Genomic DNA, 23088 nt, shown 5'->3' on the forward strand with positions numbered 1-23088 from the left:
ATCATCCATCTTTTGCATCACATTGTTAATTGTACCACCATTCTCCCTTTTTAACTGAACTTCATCACTTTCTCCTTGTTCTTCATTTTTTGAAAGTCATTTAACTGCTGGCCCTGTCCTCCAGAAATATTTACCCATTACCCTCTGGCTTGTCACAATTCTTCGTGCTTTTACAAATCACAAAACACTTTTACCCTCCCTTCAGTTTCCCATCCTAATTTTGCTGATTGCTTTGCTGTTTCCTCCATGTATAATGTCCATCTCGTCGTTTTCCTCAGTTTGAAATGTCTTGCTGAATATGGAAAGTGCAATATAAATGCAAGTTGCTTTTGTCTACTTATTTTACTCACTAATATCTCTTGAGTACTTTTGAAGCAGCTCCCTAATGGGATGATTGAGATTGAAAAATGACAGAACAAATGTGCAATCTAATGTTCCTTATTACCTAATGGTGAAACTGTTTAAGCAGTTTGATAAAACTTCAGTGCAATTATAAGATCTTAAGTAATAGATTTACCACAAGTGTGCAGTACTTTCTCGTAACCTAAAGTTATTCAGTCTTTTGAGTGTGTGGGTTGAACTGAATGAAACTGGTTGACAAAAAAAAATCCAAATCTTGGACACCTAACTATGAAGTAAGGTAACATTGAATGTTCCAACATGATGTGGCTTTCAAGATGCTGAATGTTCTTTATACTATGAGTAGGCATTTGGAAATTAGGCAAGTATTCCTATGAAGTGTCCTAATAAACCAAATTGCTTGTTTTGCAATCTTTTTATGAGATGTAATAGTGGGTGATAACATTTTGTCCGATCTAGTTATTATTTCAGCATGAGATGAAGCCTACGAATAAACATCAGTGTTCTCTCGATCACTGCAACTATTTTTTACTATTAAATTTGGAAATTAATCAGTGGCTTACATAACACAAAAATATAGTAATATTACAATCCCTTTGGGGATCAATAAATCAAAACAATCGCATTCATCAAATGACCTCACCCCAGATGTAGAAATTACTGGACAGGATTTCACTTTTTGTACTTTATTTTAACAGGAATCAGAATCAACACAAATTAAACATGAATGGCCCCGTTCGCGATGCTCTGCCCCCTCCAAAGCGGCGTACATGCAGAGATGCCTGAGGCCCGTCCCCGATGCTCCGCCCCGACTAGCGTGGCCGCTGCAGACCGCCGCTGTGCATGTGCGTGGCCACGGACCTGGTAATTCCCCGGGCCATATCAGCAGCTAGAGCCAGGTGCTCTACCCTGACGGCATGCTAACCCTCAGCTACACAGGGGATGGGTGACCGTTTTGCACCAAATTTTCAGGCGTAAACCGCCACCATTCCCAATCTGATCTGAGGACACAGCTTCACAATTGGAGAATCCAGCCCATTGTATTATACACATTTGGTCCAGTAAGGGTTAAAAACCGGAGTTAGTGTGTGGGTGGCTGTTGCAGTGAACATTTTAAAAAGTCCTTGTTTTAAAGACAGGGGGCACGATTCTCCGCCCCCCATGCCGGGTGGGAGAATAGCGGGAGGGCCTCCCGACATTTTTCACGCCCTCCCGCTATTCTCCCCCCCAACGCCCGACCCACGCCACGAATCGCCGCTCGTCATTTTTTACGGCGAGCGCCGATTCTCCTGGGCCGAGCGGCTGGGCCTTCACGCCCGTTTCAACACGGCAGCAAACACACCTGCTCGCTGCTGTCGTGAAACGGGCGCCAGATGCCGTTTGGGGCATCTGGCTGGCCCGATTGGCACGGCAGTACCACGGCTTGACGTGCGGCCTTGACGACCGTCGTCAAGGCCGCGCCGCCGTGACGCACGGGGCCGCGCTCCTAGCCCCGCCCGGGGGGGAGAATCGGCCCCGGAAGTGGGCGTGAAGCCTGCCGTGGGTCACGGCCTGTCCCACGGCAGCATTTACGATTCTCCGCATTTGCGGAGTTTGGGCTAATGAAATTTTGTTCATATGAAGAAGGTTCCCTTGGGAGTAGATAATTGGAGACATTAGTAGTGGGATTCTCCATGGCGGGATCCTCCACTTCTCTGGCAGCGCCCCAACGCCCATGGATTTCCCGATGGCATGGGGATGGCTACAATGGGAAACCCCATTGGCCGGCTGCCGGGATGGAAGATCCCGCTGCCAGCGGGGACATGCCGCACCAGAAACCGGGTCTGGCGAGACAGAGATTCCCTCCCAGGGTATTTGAGACATAGGATGCAATTCTCCCAAAACATTTCTAAGTTCATTTGTGGCGGGTTTTTCAAGGAGTTTTCCGCCGACCCTGTCGGCGAGTTCCCCACTGCTATTCAATGACATTTAGTCACTTTTGGACACTGGAGAGTTTCTCACCAGTTTAGCCCAAACTGGAAAGCTGAACACAGAGATGGGGTTCGCCATTTTGAAAGGGCGCCCCCATCTTTAAGTGAGCTTGTGGGTCCCCCACACCCCCACCCATGGGCAATATCACCCCCCACACACATGGGCACCAACCCACACCCCCCAAGTGAGGACACCCCACCATGGGGTCCCTGGAGGACGCCCTCTCCAGACCCCCCCTCAAGCACCCTTGCAGCATCCCCTCCCTTCCTGGACCCCCACACATCATCCCCACAACCTCTTGGAGGCCCCTACTTACTAGCCCTGTGCAACCCCACCCTTTAAACATCCCCTCCACCCTCCTTTCAGGGAATGGCCCCCCTCGGGCCCTGACCCTTGGCAGTGCCACCCTGGCACCGGGGCACCCTTGCCCTGCGTAACCCCACCCTTTAAACATCCCCTCACCCACCTTTCAGGGAATGGCCCCCCCTCAGGCCCTGACCCTTGGCAGTGCCACCCTGGCACCGGAGAACCCTTGCACTGGCACCCAGGCAGTGCTCCAGCCAATTTGGCAGTGCCATCTCGCTATCCCGGCAGTGCCAGAGTGGCAGTACCAAAGTGCCATGTTCCAGGAGCAGGGCCAGTGGGCCATTCTGCATTGATCCTGACCATCCAGGGATTTCCGATGGCCCGGGAGCCCCCCCCACCGGGTGCCGTTCCGTCTGGTCCACGTTTGTGAATCGAGGGAGGCCGGCATATCCCGGGTAGGTAGGTCTTAAGTAGGTTTCAGACCTACTTCCAGGAGCGCTGTTTGGTCCCGCCCATTTTGGATGGCGTTCCAAATGGCATGCCTCGCAGGACTTGGGTGAATCCCGCAAGGTGCGGAGGCTTACAGGAGGCTCGCGCGAAGGCTCACCTGGAATTCTCAGGCCATGTTCTGCTCTTGCCCGAGCGCAATGCAGCCGGAGAATCGCCCCATAATTTGAGACAAAATTTGAGATAGAATTTGAGACATTGGGGATAAAGGGGTCTTATTCAGGATGGCAGCTGGTGACTCGTGGTGTACAACAGGGGTCGGTGTTGGGACCACAGCTATTCACGATATACATTAATGATCTGGAAAAAGGAACTGAGGCATTGTTGCTAATTTTGTAGATGAGTCCGGTTGCGGTGATGCGGAGCTAAGCCGCACGTTCGGCAGCTCCCGCTATTAAAGGACTTTTGGGCCTATTTTAGGGCCCCAAACGGCGCTGTTTCGACGATTCCCGGTGGGGGAAGGTGTCTGGAGGAGCATTCCCCGAAATTTATGGTGCTTACTCGGAGTAGGGCAAAGGAAAAGGCAGCAGCAGCTCCCCAGGAAAAGCGGGGGAAGGAGGACAAAATGGCGGCCGGCGGAACACCCGAGGACTGGTGGAAGTGGGCGCAGGAGCAGCAAGCTGCTCTTCTGCGCTGTTTTGCGGAGCTGAAGGCTGAGTTGCTGGACTCCCTGAATGCGACTACCAACAAGCTGCTTGAGACCCAGACAGCCCAGGGCGTGGCCGTTCAGGAGTTGCAGCGGCAGGCCGCTGAGCGGGAGGAGGAGGCCGTGGTCCTCGTGGGGAAGGTGGAGCTGCACGAGGCACTTCACAAAAAGTGGCAAGACCGCTTGGAGGAGCTGGACTGGACGAGGAAAGGATTGCAAAGATGATTCTTGACAGGAGCGAGAGTAACAGGGTAGTTGTTATGGGGGACTTTAACTTTCCAAATATTGACTGGAAATACTATAGTTCGAGTACTATAGATGGGTCAGTTTTTGTGCAGTGTGTGCAGGTGGGTTTTCTGACACAGTATGTAGACAGACCAACAAGGGGCGAGGCCACATTGGATTTGGTACTGGGTAATGAACCCGGCCAGGTGTTAGATTTAGATGTAGGTGAGCACTTTGGTGATAGTGATCACAACTCGGTTATGTTTACTTTAGCAATGGGCAGGGATAGGTATATACCGCAAGGCAAGAATTATAGCTGGGGGAAAGGCAATTATGATGCTATTCGGCAAGATTTAGGAGGTATAGGATGGGGAAGGAAACTGCAGGGGATGGGTACAATCGAAATGTGGAGCTTTTTCAAGGAACAGCTACTGCGTGTCCTTGATAAGTATGTACCTGTCAGGCAGGGAGGAAGTTGTCGAGCAAGGGAGCCGTGGTTTACTAAGGAAGTTGAAGCACTTGTCAAGAGGAAGAAGAAGGCTTATGTTAGGATGAGACATGAAGGCTCAGTTAGGGCACTTGAGAGTTACAAGTTAGCCAGGAAGGACCTAAAGGGAGAGTTAAGAAGAGCGAGGAGAGGACACGAAAAGTCGTTGGCGGATAGGATCAAGGAAAACCCTAAGGCTTTCTATAGGTATATCAGGAACAAAAGAATGACTCGAGTAAGATTAGGGCCAATCAAGGATAGTAGTGGAAAGTTGTGTGTGGAATCAGAGGAGATAGGGGCAGCATTAAATGGATATTTTTCGTCAGTGTTTACACTGGAGAAAGACAATGTTGTCGAGGAGAACACTCAGGTTCAGTCGACCAGGCTAGATGGAATTGAGGTTCAAAAGGAGGAGGTGTTAGCAATTTTAGAAAATGTCAAAATAGATAAGTCCCCTGGGCCAGATGGGATTTATCCTAGGATTCTCTGGGAAGCCAGGGAGGAGATTGCAGAGCCTTTGTCCTTGATATTTATGTCGTCTTTGTCGACAGGAATAGTGCCGGAAGACTGGAGGATAGCAAATGTTGTCCCCTTGTTCAAGAAGGGGAGTAGAGACAACCCTGGTAATTATAGACCTGTGAGCCTTACTTCGGTTGTGGGTAAAATGTTGGAAAAGGTTATAAGAGATAGGGTTTATAATCATCTTGAAAAGAACAAGTTGATTAGCGATACTCAACACGGTTTTGTGAAGGGTAGGTCATGTCTCACAAACCTTATTGAGTTTTTTGAGAAGGTGACCAAACAGGTGGATCAGGGTAAAGCTGTTGATGTGGTGTATATGGATTTCAGTAAGGCGTTTGATAAGGTTCCCCACGGTAGGCTATTGCAGAAAATAAGGAAGTATGGAATTGAAGGTGATTTAGCGGTTTGGATCAGTAATTGGCTAGCTGAAAGAAGACAGAGGGTGGTGGTTGATGGCAAATGTTCATCCTGGAGTTCAGTTACTAGTGGTGTACCGCAAGGATCTGTTTTGGGGCCACTGCTGTTTGTCATTTTTATAAATGACCTGGAAGAGGGTGTAGAAGGATGGGTTAGTAAATTTGCAGATGACACGAAGGTCGGTGGAGTTGTGGATAGTGCTGAAGGATGTTATAGGATACAGAGGGACATAGATAAGCTGCAGAGCTGGGCTGAGAGGTGGCAGATGGAGTTTAATGCGGAAAAGTGTGAGGGAAGGGGAACTGGGGGAACAGATCGAAGACATGGACTGATGCCCTGGAGAGGGTTAACTCTTCCTCCTCATGTGCACGGCTTAGCCTCATCCATTCATGGTGCTGCACCGGGCCCACATGTCCGGGTCTAGGATGAATAGGTTCTTTGGGGGCAAAGACAGGTGTGTCAGGTGTTCGGGGAGTCCAGCGAACCATGCCCATATGTTCTGGGCATGCCCGGCACTGGAGGAGTTCTGGAAGGGGGTGGCGAGGACGGTGTCGAGGGTGGTAGGATCCAGGGTCAAGCCAGGCTCGGGACTCGCGATTTTTGGGGTTGGGGTGGAGCCGGGAGTGCAGGAGGCGAAAGAGGCCGGTGTGCTGGCCTTTGCGTCCCTAGTAGCCCGGCGGAGGATCTTGCTCCAGTGGAAGGATGTGAGACCCCCAAGCGTGGAGACCTGGACCAATGACATGCCGGGATTTATCAAACTGGAGAAGGTCAAATTTGCCCTGAGAGGATCGGTACAAGGGTTCTTTAGGCGGTGGCAACCTTTCCTCGACTTTCTGGCTCAGCGATAGGGTACTGGGTCAGCAGCAGCAGCAACCCGGGGGGGGGGGGAAGGGGGGGAAGGGAAAGGGAAAGGGAAGGGGGGGGAAGGGAAAGGGAAGGGGGGGGAAGGGAAAGGGAAAGGGAAGGGGGGGGAAGGGAAAGGGAAAGGGAAGGGGGGGGAAGGGAAAGGGAAAGGGAAGGGGGGGGAAGGGAAAGGGAAGGGGGGAAGGGAAAGGGAAAGGGAAGGGGGGAAGGGAAAGGGAAGGGGGGAAGGGAAGGGGGGGGAAAAGGGAAGGGGGGAAAGGGAAGGGGGGAGAAAGGGAAAGGGGGGAAGGGAAGGGGAAAGGGAAGGGGGAGAAAGGGAAGGGGGAGAAAGGGAAGGGGGAAAGGGAAGGGGGAAGGGAAGGGGGTAAAGGGAAGGAAGGAAGGGGGGAAGGGAAGGGAAGGGGGAAGGGAAGGGAAGGGGGAAAGGAAGGGGGAAAGGGGGGGAAGGAGGGGGACAGGGGGAAAGGAAGGGGGGGAAGGGGTAAAGGAGAGGGAAGGGGGGAAGGGAAAGGAGGGGGAAGGGGGGAAAGGAGGGGGGAAGGAGGGGGAAGTGGGGAAAGGAGAGGGGAAAGGGGGGAAAGGAGGGGGAGGGGGAAAGGAGGGGGGTGCTGGTAGGGGGAAAGGAGGGGTGAAGGGGGCAGGGGGGAAAGGAGGGGGAGGAGGGGAAAGGAGGGGGGAAGGGGGAAAGGAGGGGGGAAAGAAGGGGAAGGGGAAGGGGGAAATTGACTGTTTGCTTATTTAATTTTAATTTAATTTATTTTTGAGTTCTCTGGTTGTTTACTGGGTTTGTGGGGGCGGGGGGGGGGGGGGCTGTGATACAGGTGTTGATACGGTCTTGGGGTGTTACAGTTATTAAGGTGTTTTATTGTTGCTTTTCACTTTGTTGTTATATTTTCTGTAAAAAAATTGCAATAAAAATTATTTACAAAAAAAAAAATTTTGTAGATGATCTAGAGCAGTGCTTCTCAAAGTGTGGTACGCGTACCGGTGCCGGTACGCAAGCCATCGTCTGCCGGTACTTGGAGTGTTTCCAGAAAAGAAAGAGACAGTAATCCTGGCTTGGCTTGTTTCGCTCACTGGTCCCTGGCACATTGAAAAAAAAGACTGCCGGTCCGCCACATCAGATAGTTTGAGATGCACTGATCTAGAGGAAGTTGGCAGGCTGCAGAAGGACCTAGACAGGCTAGGAGAGTGGGAAAAGGAATAGCAGATGGAATACAATGTGGAAAAGTGTGAGGTTATGCACTTTGGTAGGAAGAATAGAGGCATAGACTATTTTCTAAATGGGGAAATGCTTTGAAAATCAGAATCACAAAGGGACTTAGGGGCCTTAGCTCAGGATTCCCTTAAGTGTAACGTTCAGGTTCAGTCAGCAGTTCGGAAAGCAAATGCGATATTGGCATTCATGTAGAGAGGGCTAGAATACAAGGGCAGGGATGTACTTCTGAGGCTGTATAAGGGTCTGCTCAGACCCCATTTGGAGTATTGTGAGCAGTTTTGTGAACCATATCTAAAGGAAGGATGTGCTGGCCTTAGAAAAGGTCCAGAGAAGGGGGGAAATAAATTTAAAAAAAAAAATATATATATATATATATATAGATATATAATAATAAATAAAATAAAAATAGGGTGCGGAAAAGGGGGAAAGAAGAACAAGGAGAGAAGAAAAGATGAAGGGGAAGGGGGAGAAAAAAATGCCAGAAGGGAGCCAAGAGAAAGGGGGCACCGGAAGTAGACGGGGCAAAGGGAAAGCCAGCTCGGGCGAACGAGTCAACACGCGAAGCGGCGGGAAGGATGTTTCGCCGCATCCAGAAGAGCTGGACGGGCGGGCAACCTCTCCCCTGGGGTTAGAGGGGGGCGTGAATTGGAAGGAAGCCTTTGCCGAGGTGGTGAGGGAGCAGCTGCAGGCAATCAAGGCAGAGTTAAAAGCAGACGCAGAGGCCGCAGCACAGGCAGCAGTGACCAGGGCCATGTCAGGGGTGCAGCAGGTTCTGACCAGATTGGAGAAGAAAGTGGATGCCCAAGGGAAGATACTGGAAGCCCAGGGGGCAACCATTAAAGAGCTGGAGAAGGCAGCGACTGACGCGAGCGACCGGGTCATATCCCTGGAGAGGGGAATGGTGAAACTGAGTGCAACACAGGGGAGCCTGAAGGGCAGGGTAGACGACCAGGAGATCAGCTCGAGAAGGCAAAATATTAAGATAGTGGGCCTGCCAGAGGGGATAGAGGGTAGAAATCCCACAACATTCGTGGCTGCGATGCTGGGCTCCTTAGTGGGGCGGGGAAACTTTTCCCACCCCACCGGAAATGGACAGAGCTCATCGGTCACTGCGCCCGAAGCCCAAGGAAGGGGAAAAACCGAGAGCAGTTATAGCCAGACTGCACCGGTACCGGGATAGGGAGACAATCCTGCGCTGGGCCAAGGAGAATAGAGCCTGCAATTGGGACGGGCACGCCATCCGAGTCTACGAGGATTTTGGAGCGGACATAGCTAAGAGACGGGCGGAGTTCAACAGAGCGAAAGCAGCTCTCTATAAGAACAAAGTACGTTTTGGTATGCTGTACCCAGCAAAACTCTGGGTCACATACCAACACAAGGAATATTTCTTTACAGCCCCTGCCGAGGCGAATAGATTCGTCGAGGAGCACGGGCTGGAAAAACGCCATGGGAAGTAGGGACGAGGGGCCCAGGGCAAGGAGATACGTCATGCCGACGGGGGGGTGGGGAGGGGCGAGGCAAAGCCAGCCCCCTCCCCCCTGGCAGGAACACCCAGAACGAAAAACAACCCAACGCCCAAGGGCCCGCCCCAGGTGGGAGGCCAGGCCCCGGCACGAGGGAACGGGAGTACTGGAGAGGGGAGAGGGGAAGCGGGACAGCAACCTCCGAGAGGGGAGCCACCGTGCTAGCAGGAAAGCTAACGAAGGGGGCGCACAACAGAGCAGGGCCGCAGCGCACCCCCAACAGGGGGGAAGGCGCCAGGCAGGGGAGGGGGGGGATCACCCATCAAAGGTGGGAGAGCAAATGGGGACAGGAATGGGGGAGAGAGGGGCAATGGAGGGGTATACAGGGGTATCCCCGAAAGGGATAGAGCGGGGGGGGGGGGCACTCGGGGGGCGAGGGACCAGGGAGGGGAAATGCAGGGACGAAGGGACAAAAGAGGCCAGAAAGGGAATAGGGCCACAAAGTGCCACAGACAAGGGCTCGAAACAGGGAACTGCTGCAAGCACCCACCCAGTACGGTCTGTGGGTGAAGGGGCCCCCCGGAGTGCAGGGGACTACCCGCGTGGCGGACACACAGTGGACGGCCATGGCGGGTGTCCCCGGGACAAGGGGGAACCCCGGAGCGCAGGGACCCGACCGCATGGGGAGAGCAGTGATAGTGGACATCCTGGACGGCCCCCTAACAAAGGGAAACCCCAGAGGGTAGGGGCGCGTCCACCGGACAAATATGGTTAACCCCACAGGAGCAAGGGGGCAGAAGCCCCCCACCAGAATAGTCACCTGGAACGTAAGGGGACTTAACGGCCCAGTGAAGAGATCTAGAGTCCTCACCCACCTTAGAAACATGAGGGCCGACATAGTCTTCCTCCAAGAGACGCACTTGAGGGAGCAGGACCAACTGCGGGTAAGAAAGGGCTGGGTGGGACAAACCTATCATTCCTGTTATGGGGCAAGGGCCAGGGGGGGTGGCGATCCTGATTGACAAGAGGACAATGTTTAGGGCGACAAAGACGGTTACGGACCCAGGGGGACGGTATGTCATGGTCAGCGGGGCCCTGGATGGGGCGCCGGTAGTTCTAGTTAACGTGTACGCGCCCAACTGGGACGACACGAGCTTCATCCAAAAGACCATGGCAGAAATCCCGGACATAGCGACGCACCGACTAATCATGGGGGGGGACTTCAACTGTGTACAGGACCCAACGACGGACAGATCAAACCCCAGAACGGGGAAAACCTCAAACATGGCAAGGGAACTCAGTCACTATATGGAGCAGATGGGAGCAGTAGACCCCTGGAGATTCGCCCACCCGGGGGAGAAAGAATTCTCTTTCTTCTCCCCGTACACAACGTGTACACCAGAATTGACTTCTTTGTGGTGGGGAAAACGGTGCTTCCAGAGATAGACAAGGTGGAATACTCCGCAATTGTGATATCAGACCACGCTCCACACTACATGGATGTGCGGCTAGAGACGGGAAGGGCCCAGCGCCCCAAATGGAGGTTGGACGGTGCCTTACTAGCTGACAAGGCCTTCAGCGAAAGGATAGCGCAGGCCATAGCGGAGTACACTGAGATCAACCAAAACGGGGAGGTCTCACCCTCCACGTTCTGGGAAGCGCTTAAGGCCGTACTAAGAGGGGAAATCATAGCCTACAAAGCGCAAAGAGATAGGGAGGAAAGGGTGGCTAGGCAGAAGCTGGTCGACTCCATACTGGAGGTAGACCATAAATACTCCGAGGCCCCGACTGTAGAACTCCTGGCGGAGAGAAAAGAATTACAAAGGAACTTTGACCTGCTCTCCACCAGGAAAGCAGTACACCAACTCCGCCAGGCACGCGGGGCCCTATACGAACACGGAGACAAAGCCAGCCGCCTGTTGGCCCACCAGCTGAGAAAGCAGGCAGCCAGCAGAGAAATTGCGCAAATCAGAGATACCAGAGGCACGTTGGAAACAGAACCAGAGAGGATTAACAAAACCTTCAAGGCCTTCTACCAAGAGCTGTACACCTCAGAGCCCCCAACGGGGAAGGCTGGGATGAACCAGTTTCTTGACGGACTGGACATACCAGTTGTGGGAGAGGGCAGAAAACGGGATCTGGAAGCACCACTAGCACTGGGAGAGATCATGGAGAGCATTAGCTCCATGCAGGCGGGGAAGGCGCCGGGACCGGACGGATTCCCGGCGGACTTCTACAAAAAATTTGCGACAGCGCTGGCCCCGCACCTGCAGGAGATGTTCACAGACTCGCTAGCTAGGGGCACGTTGCCACCCACGTTAGCACAGGCCTCAATCTCGCTGATACCTAAGAAAGACAAGACCCAACGGAATGTGGGTCATACAGACCCATATCTCTGCTGAATGCAGACGCCAAGATACTGGCCAAAATCCTAGCCAAAAGGCTAGAAGACTGTGTACCCGAGGTGGTCACAGAGGACCAGACAGGCTTTGTCAAAGGTAGACAGCTTACCGCGAACATCAGGCGCCTGCTGAACGTGATAATGACCCCCTCCGGGGAGAGAACACAAGAGGTGATCGTCTCCCTGGACGCAGAAAAGGCCTTCGACAGAGTCGAGTGGAAATACCTCATAGAGGTACTGGAGCGGTTCGGGCTTGGAACAGGGTTCACCGCTTGGGTAAAGCTCCTGTACAACGCTCCCATGGCGAGTGTACAGACCAACAATACCAACTCCCAATACTTCCAGCTGCACAGGGGCACCAGACAAGGATGCCCACTGTCCCCGCTGCTGTTCGCACTAGCAATCGCGCTCAGGGCAGCAAAAAATTGGAGGGGGATCCGAAGGGGAGGTAGAGAGCACAGAGTCTCACTCTATGCGGATGATCTGCTCCTCTATATCTCGGACCCACAAAGCAGCATGGACGGAATCATCGCGTTCCTGAAAGAGTTTGGAGCCTTCTCGGGCTACAAACTCAACATGAGCAAAAGTGAGATCTTCCCAGTGCACCCGCAAGGGGGGGGGGGGGGGGGGGGGCAGCACTAAAGGGGCTGCCGTTCAAACAAGCCCGACATAAATTCCGCTACCTGGGGATCCAAATAGCCCATGACTGGAAAGGGATCCACAAATGGAACCTCACCAGCCTGACGGAGGAAGTTAAAAAGGACCTGCAAAGATGGAACACACTCCCGCTCTCCCTCGCGGGGAGAGTTCAGACGATCAAAATGAACGTACTGCCCAGGTTCCTCTTCCTGTTTAGATCCATTCCGATCTACATCCCCAAGGCCTTTTTCAAAGCGCTGGACAAACTCATCATGGCGTTCGTATGGGGGGGTAAAAATGCTAGGATCCCAAAGAAGGTCTTACAAAAAACAAAAACCAGGGGAGGGTTAGCCCTCCCGAATCTACAATTCTACCACTGGGCAGCAACAGCCGAGCGAGTAAGGGGATGGATCCAGGAGCCAGAAGCTGAGTGGGTGCGTGCGGAGGAGGCCTCCTGCATGGGAACCTCCCTCCGGGCCCTCGCCACGGCAGCACTCCCATCCCCACCCAAAAAACACTCCAGCAGCCCAGTGGTGACAGCCACCCTCCAATCCTGGAACCAACTGCGGCAGCAACTTGGCCTGACCAAAATGTTGAACAGGGCTCCCATCTGCAACAACCATAGGTTCACACCAGCACTGACTGACGCCACCTTCAAAGGTGGAGGCAGGACGGGGGGACACTGACAGTCAGGGACCTATACACGGACGACAGGATCGCAACACTGGACGAACTGACAGAGAAATTTCAGCTAGCTGGGGGGAACGAGCTACGGTACCTGCAGCTCAAAAACTTCCTACGAAAGGAGACAAGGACGTACCCACAACCGCCACGACAGACACTACTGGAAGACCTACTGGACGCAAGTATCCTAGAGAAAGGGAACTGTTGTGACATGTATGACCGACTGGTAGATAGGGACGACACCGTACTGGACGCAACAAGGAGGAAATGGGAGGACGACCTGGGGATGGAGATAGGGTGGGGACTCTGGAGCGAAGCACTGCATAGGGTCAACTCCACCTCCACGTGCGCAAGGCTCAGCCTGACGCAACTAAAAGTGGTACATAGAGCCCACTTAACAAGAACCCGTATGAGTAGGTTCTTCCCGGAGGTGGAAGACAGATGTGAACGGTGCCAAAGAGGCCCGGCCAACCACGCCCACATGTTCTGGTCTTGCCCCAGACTCGTGGAGTACTGGACAGCCTTCTTCGAGGTTATGTCCAAAGTGGTGGGAGTGAGGGTGGAGCCATGCCCGATAGTGGCGGTCTTCGGGGTTTCAGAACAGCCAGATCTATTCCTGGGGAGGAGGGCGAACGCCCTTGCCTTTGCCTCCCTGATCGCCCGCCGTAGAATCCTGTTTGGCTGGCGGTCAGCAGCACCGCCCAGAGCTGCGGACTGGCTGTCCGACCTCTCGGAATCTCTCCAAATGGAGAAAATCAAATTTGCCATCCGAGGGTCGGACGACGGCTTCCACAGAACGTGGGAGCCATTCATGCAACTGTTCCGGGACCTATTTGTGGCCAATGTACAAGAGGAAGAATAGTCGGGGGAAGGTAGCGGGAGGGGGGGGGGCTACAGGTTCGTTACGGGGGTTCGATGGCTAGCTAAGGCCCAAAACCAAACTAAATAAACATGTTGGGGGGGGGGGGGGCGCAGTTACTACTACGAAGATGCTTACCTGTAAATATGTATGTTAATTTTTGCGTGTTTGTTTTTTTTTTCTCTCCTAACAATTTGTAATTTGTTCAATATAAAATATGAAAACTGAATAAAAACATTTATAAAAAAAAGAAAAGGTCCAGAGGAGGTTCACAAGAATGACCCCTGGAATGAAGGGCTTGTCATATGAGGAGCAGTTGGGGACTCTGGGTCTGTACCCATTGAGTTTCGAAGGATGAGGGGAATCTCATCGAAACTTACAGAATACTGAGAGGCCTAGATAGAGCGAACATAGAGAGGATGTTTCCACTAATAGGAGAAACTAGAACCCGAGGCCACAACCTCAGACTAAAGGGAGACTAAAACAGGGGAGGAGGAATTTCTTCAACCAGAGGGTGGTGAATCTGTGGAACTCTTTGCCGCAGAAGGCTGTGGAGGCCAAGTTACTGAGTGTCTTTAAGACAGAGATAGATAGGTTCTTGATTAATAAAGGGATCAGGGGTTATGGGTAGAAGGCAGGAGAATGGGGGTGAGACACATATCAGCCATGATTAAATGGTGGAACAGACTCAATGGGCCGAATGGCCTAATTCTGTTCCTATGTCTTATGGTCTTATTCTCCATTTGGGAAACTATGGTATCCTGCTGGAGATGAATTGCCCAGCTCGTGCTAGATGCATAAATCCAGCGGCAAATCCTTATCCTTTGCCATGCAGATTTATGCGTGGCGGGAATTGAGGGGCATTCCCTTTCGAATCCCACTATCCGGCCGTCATTTTGAATCGGCGGCTCGATAGCGAGGTCACCCCCCCCCCCCCCCCCCCCCCCCCCCCCACCCCACCCGCCTCAACCACAGACATTACTGGGTCACCCCATACATTATGAGAGTGACCTGATACGCCACCAGCCCCCACCGAACAGAACCTCTCACCAGGAACCCTCCAATTAGATACCTCCCACCAGAGAATGACCCTTAAGAGAGACCCCACCAGAAACCCCCTTGTTACAGAGACCCCATCAGAAACCCCACTGACCCATTATAGAGACCCCCACCAGAAACTCACCATAAGAGAAACACTTGCTTGGTAGTCCCCGGAAGAGAGATTCCTGCCTGGAAACCCCCAATAATAGAGACCCCTATTTCAATGCGAAAGTACAATCCAAGCACAGACAGTGACAAAAAGTCAATGCTTTAACATTCACCTGGGCAATACATCTGCTGGCTCAGGCAGAGGAAGCAGCACCTGTCAATTCCTGGAAAGAGAAAACCAGTCAGCTGGGTTTAAACCCTCTCAGATTTTTGACGTGCAAGCCTTTCATTCATTTCTATGTGAAATTGATTTTACTAGGCTGTGATTGACAGCTTCCACCTACACATAGCTGCTTGGATTGTTAATTCATAACCTTCGCACTTGAGTGGATTTCAAGTTGTTAGCTGTGAAACTAACTGCAATGTTTATGAACATCTGGTTATGGTTGACAGCTTTTGGACCACATCAAAGAAACTGCTTTCTAATGAGAGCTGTCAGGGCACCAATTCTGTTTATTGCCCAACATTGGACGCTCCGCCACATCAGGAACGCTGCTACCGGTGGCAGGCGGCAGAGAATCCAGCCCATTATGTTTAGTTTTAGTTAGATGATGTGGTTAATGGGAGGATCCAAGGGCTGGGTTCAGTTTAGATCTGTCTGTGAGCAGATAGTAGTATCTGGAGAGACAGTTGAGTTAAAGATATGACTGTGTGCAGACCAGTTGCTTTCCTCAAAGTAGTGCAATTAAAAGATTTTGCCTCTGAACATAATAGCAGTTTCTGAAAAGGCTGGCAGGCTAAACAGCGGTTGACACAGGCAAGACTCTGCAAGTTGGCTTCCTGAAGAATCTCTTTCTCAAAGTGGTTTCTCCAAGACATCTCTTTACAGTAAAGATTCCTGGGTTGGTTAACTGTATTTAAAAGTGGATTTTGACCTGAGATGGATTTTGTTTGAGTGGAGATAAAAGATGGGAATTAGGATTTAGTATTCCTGTTATTGTTAAGAATTGTTTAACTGGCAATTATGAGCTATTATCTTTGAGGTTGAAGTTAATGATACTGTGTTAGTAATAAGGTTTGTTTTAAGAAATATCCCTATTTGTGCGTGGAATCACACCTGGAGCTTTGTATCCTTTCCTCAAAGTTTTACAAATTAAATAAAATGTTGAGGTTTCAGTCTGGTGCCCTAGCAACTGTTGGGGCCTGGTCTGGGATTGTAATAATTAGCCAATTCTCTGCATGCAGCAGGGTCCACATTAACAGGTTTTTACCCTTGCAGTCTTACATACAATGGTGTATTTCCTTCCGGAATCTTCTCAACTCTCAGTTCCTCTATTGGTCTTTCTGTTCTTGCTTGTTTTGCCACATGTATTTTAACTTTTTTCCTGCTGGTACTACTCCCAGGTCAAGGATCGCCAAGTCACATGGACCAGAATTTCTTATTATCCATAAATTATAATTGATCTCTTTACAATTGATTCAACCTCTTGAAGGTCCTTTACAAATAAAAGTAGGTTCCCTGAAACAACATTTTTTTTTGTGAGGTCCACGAAGAGTCCAACGCGAGTTTGTGAGTCAAACGAACCTTAAGTTTATCTACACTAATATTTACACAGCACCTTTAATCCATCCCACTTTCTCCAAATCAAAGGTGTAGCAATGAGTACCGGCATGGGTCCTAGCTACGCTTACCTTATTATGGGGTATGTGGAACATTCCTTGTTCCAGGCCTATCCGGGCCCCCGCCCACAACTCCTTTACCGATACATTGATGACTATTTTGATGCTGCTTCATGCTCTCATCCGGACCTGGAAAAATTCATCAATTTCGCTTCCAGTTTCCATCCCTCCATCACTTTCACCTGGTCCATCTCAGACACTTCCCTTCCCTTCCCTTCCCTTCCTTGATCTTTCTGTCTCCATTTCTAGCAATAGACTATCTACTAATATCCACTACAAGCCTACTGACTCCCACAGCTATCCGGACTACAGCTCTTTGCACCTTACACCCTGTAAGGACTCCATCCCTGTCTCTCAACACCTTCACCTCCATCGCATTTGTTCCGATGATGCCACTTTCCAAAATGATGCTTCGAAAATGTGTTCCTTCTTCCTCAACCGTGATTTCCCACCTACAGTTGTTGACAGGGCCCGCAACAGTGTGCAGTCCATTTCCCGTGCCACTACCCTCGCCCTCCCTCTGAGAACAATGGAGAATATCCTGCTAATATTTGGTTGCCACGTGTCACTGTTTATTTAGACGAGGTCTTGATTACATAAACTTTGGAACAAGAGCATTTGGACAATCTGGTGGCTGTGTTGAAGTGCTTTCCGGAAGTTGGAGTCCGTTTATCGTTTTTCAGACGAAGGAAATGATCTACCTCGATTATCAGGTGGACCGCAAAGCTTTGCACCCTGTCATGGAAAAGGTGCATGCCATTCAGCAGGGTATCGGTCAAGTTGGGAAGCCGTGTTTACTGTTGATTTGTAGTCATCGCACAAGCAGACTGTATTGTCTGGCTTCAATACTGGTACAACAGGCGCTGCCCAATCGGCAAAACGGACAGGCATTATAATACCCAGGGTCTCCAGATGAGTGAGCTCCATTTCCACTCCTTCCACTAGCAAGGCGTAAGGAACTGGGTGCGCCCGGAAATATCATGGCGGGCCTCCGGGCTAACTTGAATGCATGCTATGACCCCTTTCATCTTCCCCAAACTGGGCACCTTCCTAACACCTCAGCCAAACCACCAGAACCCATTTGAAAGCTGCGCTGCCATTGCAGCCACAAATGGCGCAACCAGTCCCGACGTAATAGCCTGGACCAGTGGTCTCGTACCACGATGAGTGGGAGGAGCACCATCTGTTGTCCGTAAGCAACAGGAGTTATCATAGTCCCAGCAATGTCAAATGGTTCCGCTATTTAGGTGGCCAACCTGGCCTGTGTGTCTGTCAAAGGAAGTCTCTGAATTCCCTACTTAATGCAGTCAAAGGTCTTCTGTCGTACCATGGAGACCCTGCACTGGTGTCCAACTCCCTTTCGAGCAGGTGCCCATTCACCTGTATTGTTACCTTAATGGGAGTCAGTTGTTGGGGGGAGCTGCCATGCAATGCAGCTGCAGGCAGTCACCCTCGTCCTCGTTGTCCTCCTCCTCCTCGTTGTCCTCCTCCCCTGCGCATTCATGCAAATGAAAAGTACAGGTCCTGGGCTGGCCCCTACCTCTGTCATCGTGCCTGGCCCTCTGGCACGACCGCGACCTGCATCCGTGCCGGGGTCAGCACCCACAAGTCGTACAGCTGTTAAGGAATGGGTTAAGAAACATTCCAAGTAGATGTCACATTGATCCAATAATTGACACTGATATGGAAAGAGGCTACAGGTGGCCTTTGTGCATGTGATGTGATGATAGAGTTTGGCGCAGAGTGTATTCAAGGAAAAATAAAGGTGTTTGGGAAAAGGAGCAGAGCTCTTGACTCTTTACTCAACAGCAGCCAGAGGCTAACAGTAGTAGCAGAGGATGGTTGCTGTGCAAATGTAAAGAGTTGAAAGATACAACTTTTCCAGAAGAAAAAAAAAATTCTACATCAACTAAGGAGTGGGTGAGAAGGAAAAAAATACATATATATGGCTGAACCGAGGATAAAGATGGCCGGATATGACTATCCACCATTATTTTCTGAAAGGGGATTGTACAACGAATGGAGAAGTGTAGTTGTTATGTGGACTAAGGTAACTGCCTTGGGAAAGAGGAAACAAAATGAAATGAAATGAAATGAAAATCGCTTATTGTCACGAGTAGGCTTCAATGAAGTTACTGTGAAAAGCCCCTAGTCGCCACATTCCGGCGCCTGTCCGGGGAGGCTGGTATTGGCTCTTTCTCTATCTTATGAGAGTGAAATCCAAAGTGTCTTCTGAACTGGAATTGGAACAATTAGACTCAGAAGAAGGCCTGGAGACTCTATTACATTTTATGGCTAAGATTGATCAAAAGGATGACTTGTTAAGTGCGTGTGAAGCCTGGTCTGAACTTGTTAGCTTCCGGAAAACAGAGGATATCTCTATTGAGGACTATACAATGGAATTGAGCAGGCTATACAGAAGGCTGCACAAACACCGCCTGGAATTTCCACAATCTGTGTTGGCATTTAAGTTACTGGACTGTGCTCGAGTGACCAATATGGATAGGCTCCTGGTTTTGACAGGAGTTAAGTTTGCGGATTATGATACCTTATTCGATCAGAAAGAAGTTCCTGGGGAAACATTCAATTCCTATGACTCTTATGTCACAAATAGGTCAGTCAGCGATAAAGCAGACTATGGAAGATACATTACTGACAGGATGGTGAGATTGGGACCCGGAAATTATGAGGACAGAAACCCATTTAAAACCTATAATAGGAGGAGGGACATGGAGAATCCCCCAGAAATGTCTGGGGTATGATAAATCGATGTTTTTGGTGTGACTCTCAATACCATTATGCTTTCAACTGTCCAACACGTTAAAATAGCATGTTTGAAGCTACACATGACATGGAAGAGTTGGAAGAGGAAAATGATAGTGACCAGAAAGAAGGCATTGTCCTATTAACAAGCAGTTTTACTACGGTAATGAGGGTGTTGGTTGCAGAATCCTTCAACTGTTCTGTATTGCACAGTGGCTGCACATCTACTGTGTGTGGAATTGACTGGTTAAAATGTTACCCGGACTCTTTGAATGCTGAAAATCGTAACAAGGTTAAGGAATTTGAAAGTTCCGCAGGTTTCAGGTTTGGGGATGATAATACTCTGAAGTCGCTGAAGAGAGTGGTGATTCCTTGAAATATTGCCGGAGTGAATCATTTCATTAACACGGATGTTGTATCAAGTGAGGTACCTTTGCTTCTGAGCAGACCATCGATGAAGAAAGCACACACAAAACTGGATCTGGAACAGGATAAGGCAACAGATTTTGGAAAGACGGTGGACTTACAATTTACACAGTCGGGACACTATTGTATTCCATTACAGACAAATAATATTTTGGGTGCAGTTGTTAAGGATGTTTTATCGGCAGCTGGAAATGGGACTTTAGCTGATAAAAACCTTGTATTAAAGCTGCAGAGGCAATCCGTCCCCTCGGAGGCTAAAAAGTTTATTAAGGATGCAGGGGTAAGGGATCAGGACTATACTAAGCTGATAGAACAAGTTAGTGATCACAGTGAGGTTTGTAGGAAATACAGAAGGACACCATCACGACCAATAATAACCATACCTTTGGCCAGGGATTTTAACGACATTGTGGCCATGGACCTTAAGATCTGGGATAAAGCTAACAATATATTTATTTTGCATTTTATAGATTTAGCAACCTGATTTAGTCAGTCAACCATTGTACGAAGTAAAGAAAAGAAAGTAATCCTGGATCAGGGGTGCCAATTTAAGACTGAGATGAGAAGGAATTTCTTCTCTCAGAGGTTGTGAGTCTTTGTAACTCCTTGCCATAGAGAGCTATGGGGGCAAAGCCCTTGTGTATATTTAAGGCTGAGATAGATTTTTGATCAGTAAGGGAATTAAACTCTACGGGGAAAGAGCAGGAAAGTGGACTCCGGTGCATATGATTTATTTAGACTTTCAGCAGGCTTTCGACAAGGCCACACTGGTGAGGCCACAATTGAAGTATTGTGTGCAGTTTTGGTGTTCTTATCTGAGGAAGAATGTTCTTGCTATGGAGCAAGTGCAGCAAAGTGTTCCAAGCATTTTCCTGGGATGGTGGGACTGTCATGTGAGGAGAGACTAAAACAGTTAGGATTATATACATTGGAGTTTAGAAGAGTGAGCATTAATCTGACAGAAGCTTATAAAATTCTAACAGGATTAGACAGGGTAGATTCAGAAAAAAATGTTCCCGATGATGGGGGAGCCCAGAACCAGAGGTCTTGTTTGAGGATCAGGGGTAAATCATTTAGGACTGAGGTGAGGATTAATTTCTTCACCCAGGGAATGGTAAATCTGTGGAATTCATTACCACAGAGAGTAGTTGAGGCCAAACTGTTGTGCAATTTCAAGAAGGAAATAGATATTACTCTTGGGCTAAAGGAATCAAGGGATGTGGGTGGAAGGCGGGATCAGGGTATTGAACTTGATGATCAGCCACGATGCTAATGAATGGCAGAGCAGGCTCGAGGGGCTGAATGGCCTTCTTTTATTTTCTGTGTATGTTTCTATGTATGAGGAATATCAGATCAATGATCAGCCATGGTGCTAATGAATGGCAGAGCAGGCTCAAGGAGCAGAACGACCTATTTCTGTTTCTATTTCTTGTATAATTCTTGTGGCTTTGTTGCGTTATTTGTTAAAATGTAAAACTTCAGTAAAAATCTTTTTAAAATAAATAAATATGGGGCTGGATTCTCTGATCCCCAACCCCAAAATCGCGTTCGGCGACGGGGCGAAGAATCCCCGATGACGACGAAATCGGGGGCGGTGCCACTTTTGTGATGCTCCGCCCCCTAAAAAGCGATGTACTCGCAGAGTAGGCCACATGCCATATCCATGGCCTCTATTAGGTGGCCGAGGCCCGCCCCGCGATGCTCCGTCCCCGACCGGCCGAGTTCCCGACGGCGTGAGACACGTGTGGTCTCACCCATCAGGAACTCAGCGTGGCGGCTGCAGACTCAGTCCAGAGCTTCCACAGTCGGAGGGGGGCCGAACCACGGGCAGGGGTGGACATATTCGGGGCTGGGGGCACTGTGGTGGGGTGGTCCGGGGTGCGTGAGCTGGCGGAAAGGGGGGATTATTCCGTGGGCCGATTCCGCGAGCGGCATCCGCCATGAATCACGGCGCGGCTGCTGCAGACTGCCGCCATGCGCATGCGCGGCCATGGACCCGGCAATTCTCCAGGCCGTACTGGTAGCTAGAGCCGAGTGATCTATGCTGCCAGCATGCGAGCCCCCAGCAAAACGGGAAGTCGGTGGCCGTTTTGCGTCAGTTCCCCCACCGTTCCCACGCCGGCGTAGGGACATCATCTCCAAATCGGCGAATCCAACCCATGAAGTTTAGATAGTGGGTTTGGATCAGGTAGCTTTAAAACTGGAACACTGAAATCAATACACGTGATGCTAATTTTAATCTAAAAATGCTCAGTCACTATTTCATTGCTAGTTCTTCAAGTTTTATTGTTATCAAAGATTTGTACTGTACTTAAGTGATAGACACTTGTGTAAATGAATTTCAGCATTTACAGTAAAGGCACAGGAACGATAATGCATGATATAATGTTTGTGATACAAATGTTGAGTGATTAATAATAAGACATGTCTGGGCAAGTATTTGATCCAGAAATCGTAAAGGACAAAACTATACAAGCAAATAACAAACAGAGAATATGTGTTGTAGTAACAGAGTTTTTGACATTGGCTCCTAATTTTCTGTCAAAATAATATCAAGCCTAATGGCACTTGTCATTATGCTCCACGAACTTTGGGTATGAACAGATATGTGGTTAAACATGGAAGTCTTAAAATTCTTGTTCTAGGTGTGCAACTCTGCCATTCCCCTTGCGAAAATGCCACCTTGCTGCCTTCCTCACCATTGAAATGCATTGAATGGCATGACGTTGCTATATTTTCTCGGTAGCTATAAACTAGACCACTGTCGAACGTTAGCATTTCATATGAGTACTCTTTTGTGTTAGTTAGCGCAAATTAACCTCTGTGATGCTGAAAACAATCTATTGGATTTGTGAAGTTTTATTCCTTTAGAATTTCATTTTTGGGAGATTTAAAAATGCAAAATTTTAAATCTTTGAATTTCAATTTCCTTTTTATCTCTTTACCCCTTTAATCCAATCTTTGTTTGTCAGTTTCTTAGTAAACCAAAGGTTTTTTAAGATGTAAACACTTTTTTAAAAATGTGCCTACACACGTGCTTTGTGCTTTTAGAAAAAAAAATCACTTTGAAGAGCAATCAACAGAAACACACCAGAGTCATGTTGATCGGGGCATGGCCACCTTTGTGAGTGGGGCTGGCTCTGGGGATCTTGATTTTTAAACCAACATTAAAGATCTTGGAAACTAATTTCCTGTTTGACCTAACTTATGTTTATTTTTCTACAGTCTTTTGCATTGATGCACTGATTACAGGAACTCGATCAGTCTTTAACTTCAGTTGATATTTACTTTCTTGAGTTCTTTCGGAGTTAATGACACCATTATTACTTGATTATTGTTGATCATATGTTACTTTTTGTTTGCTTAGTTCTTTGTTGTTAGGTGTGGCATTTACTTTGCATCTATTCTTTCTCTTTCCTTCTTGGTTCCGAAATGTGTTTATTACAGACAGGAAATTGCAGGGGTAATGATCCAGGAAAGTTGCAGTTATGTCAGGAGAA

At 49.5% G+C, this 23088-nt stretch overlaps 1 protein-coding gene across 2 annotated transcripts in view; it reads left to right on the forward strand.

Moving 5' to 3' along the window:
- Positions 1–23088, forward strand: part of cep126 (centrosomal protein 126) — a 216556-nt gene that overhangs the window by 19906 nt on the left and 173562 nt on the right. The window lies entirely within an intron of this gene.

The sequence above is a fragment of the Scyliorhinus canicula genome, chromosome 14 (genome assembly GCF_902713615.1).
Source record: "Scyliorhinus canicula chromosome 14, sScyCan1.1, whole genome shotgun sequence".
NCBI lineage: Eukaryota > Metazoa > Chordata > Chondrichthyes > Carcharhiniformes > Scyliorhinidae > Scyliorhinus > Scyliorhinus canicula.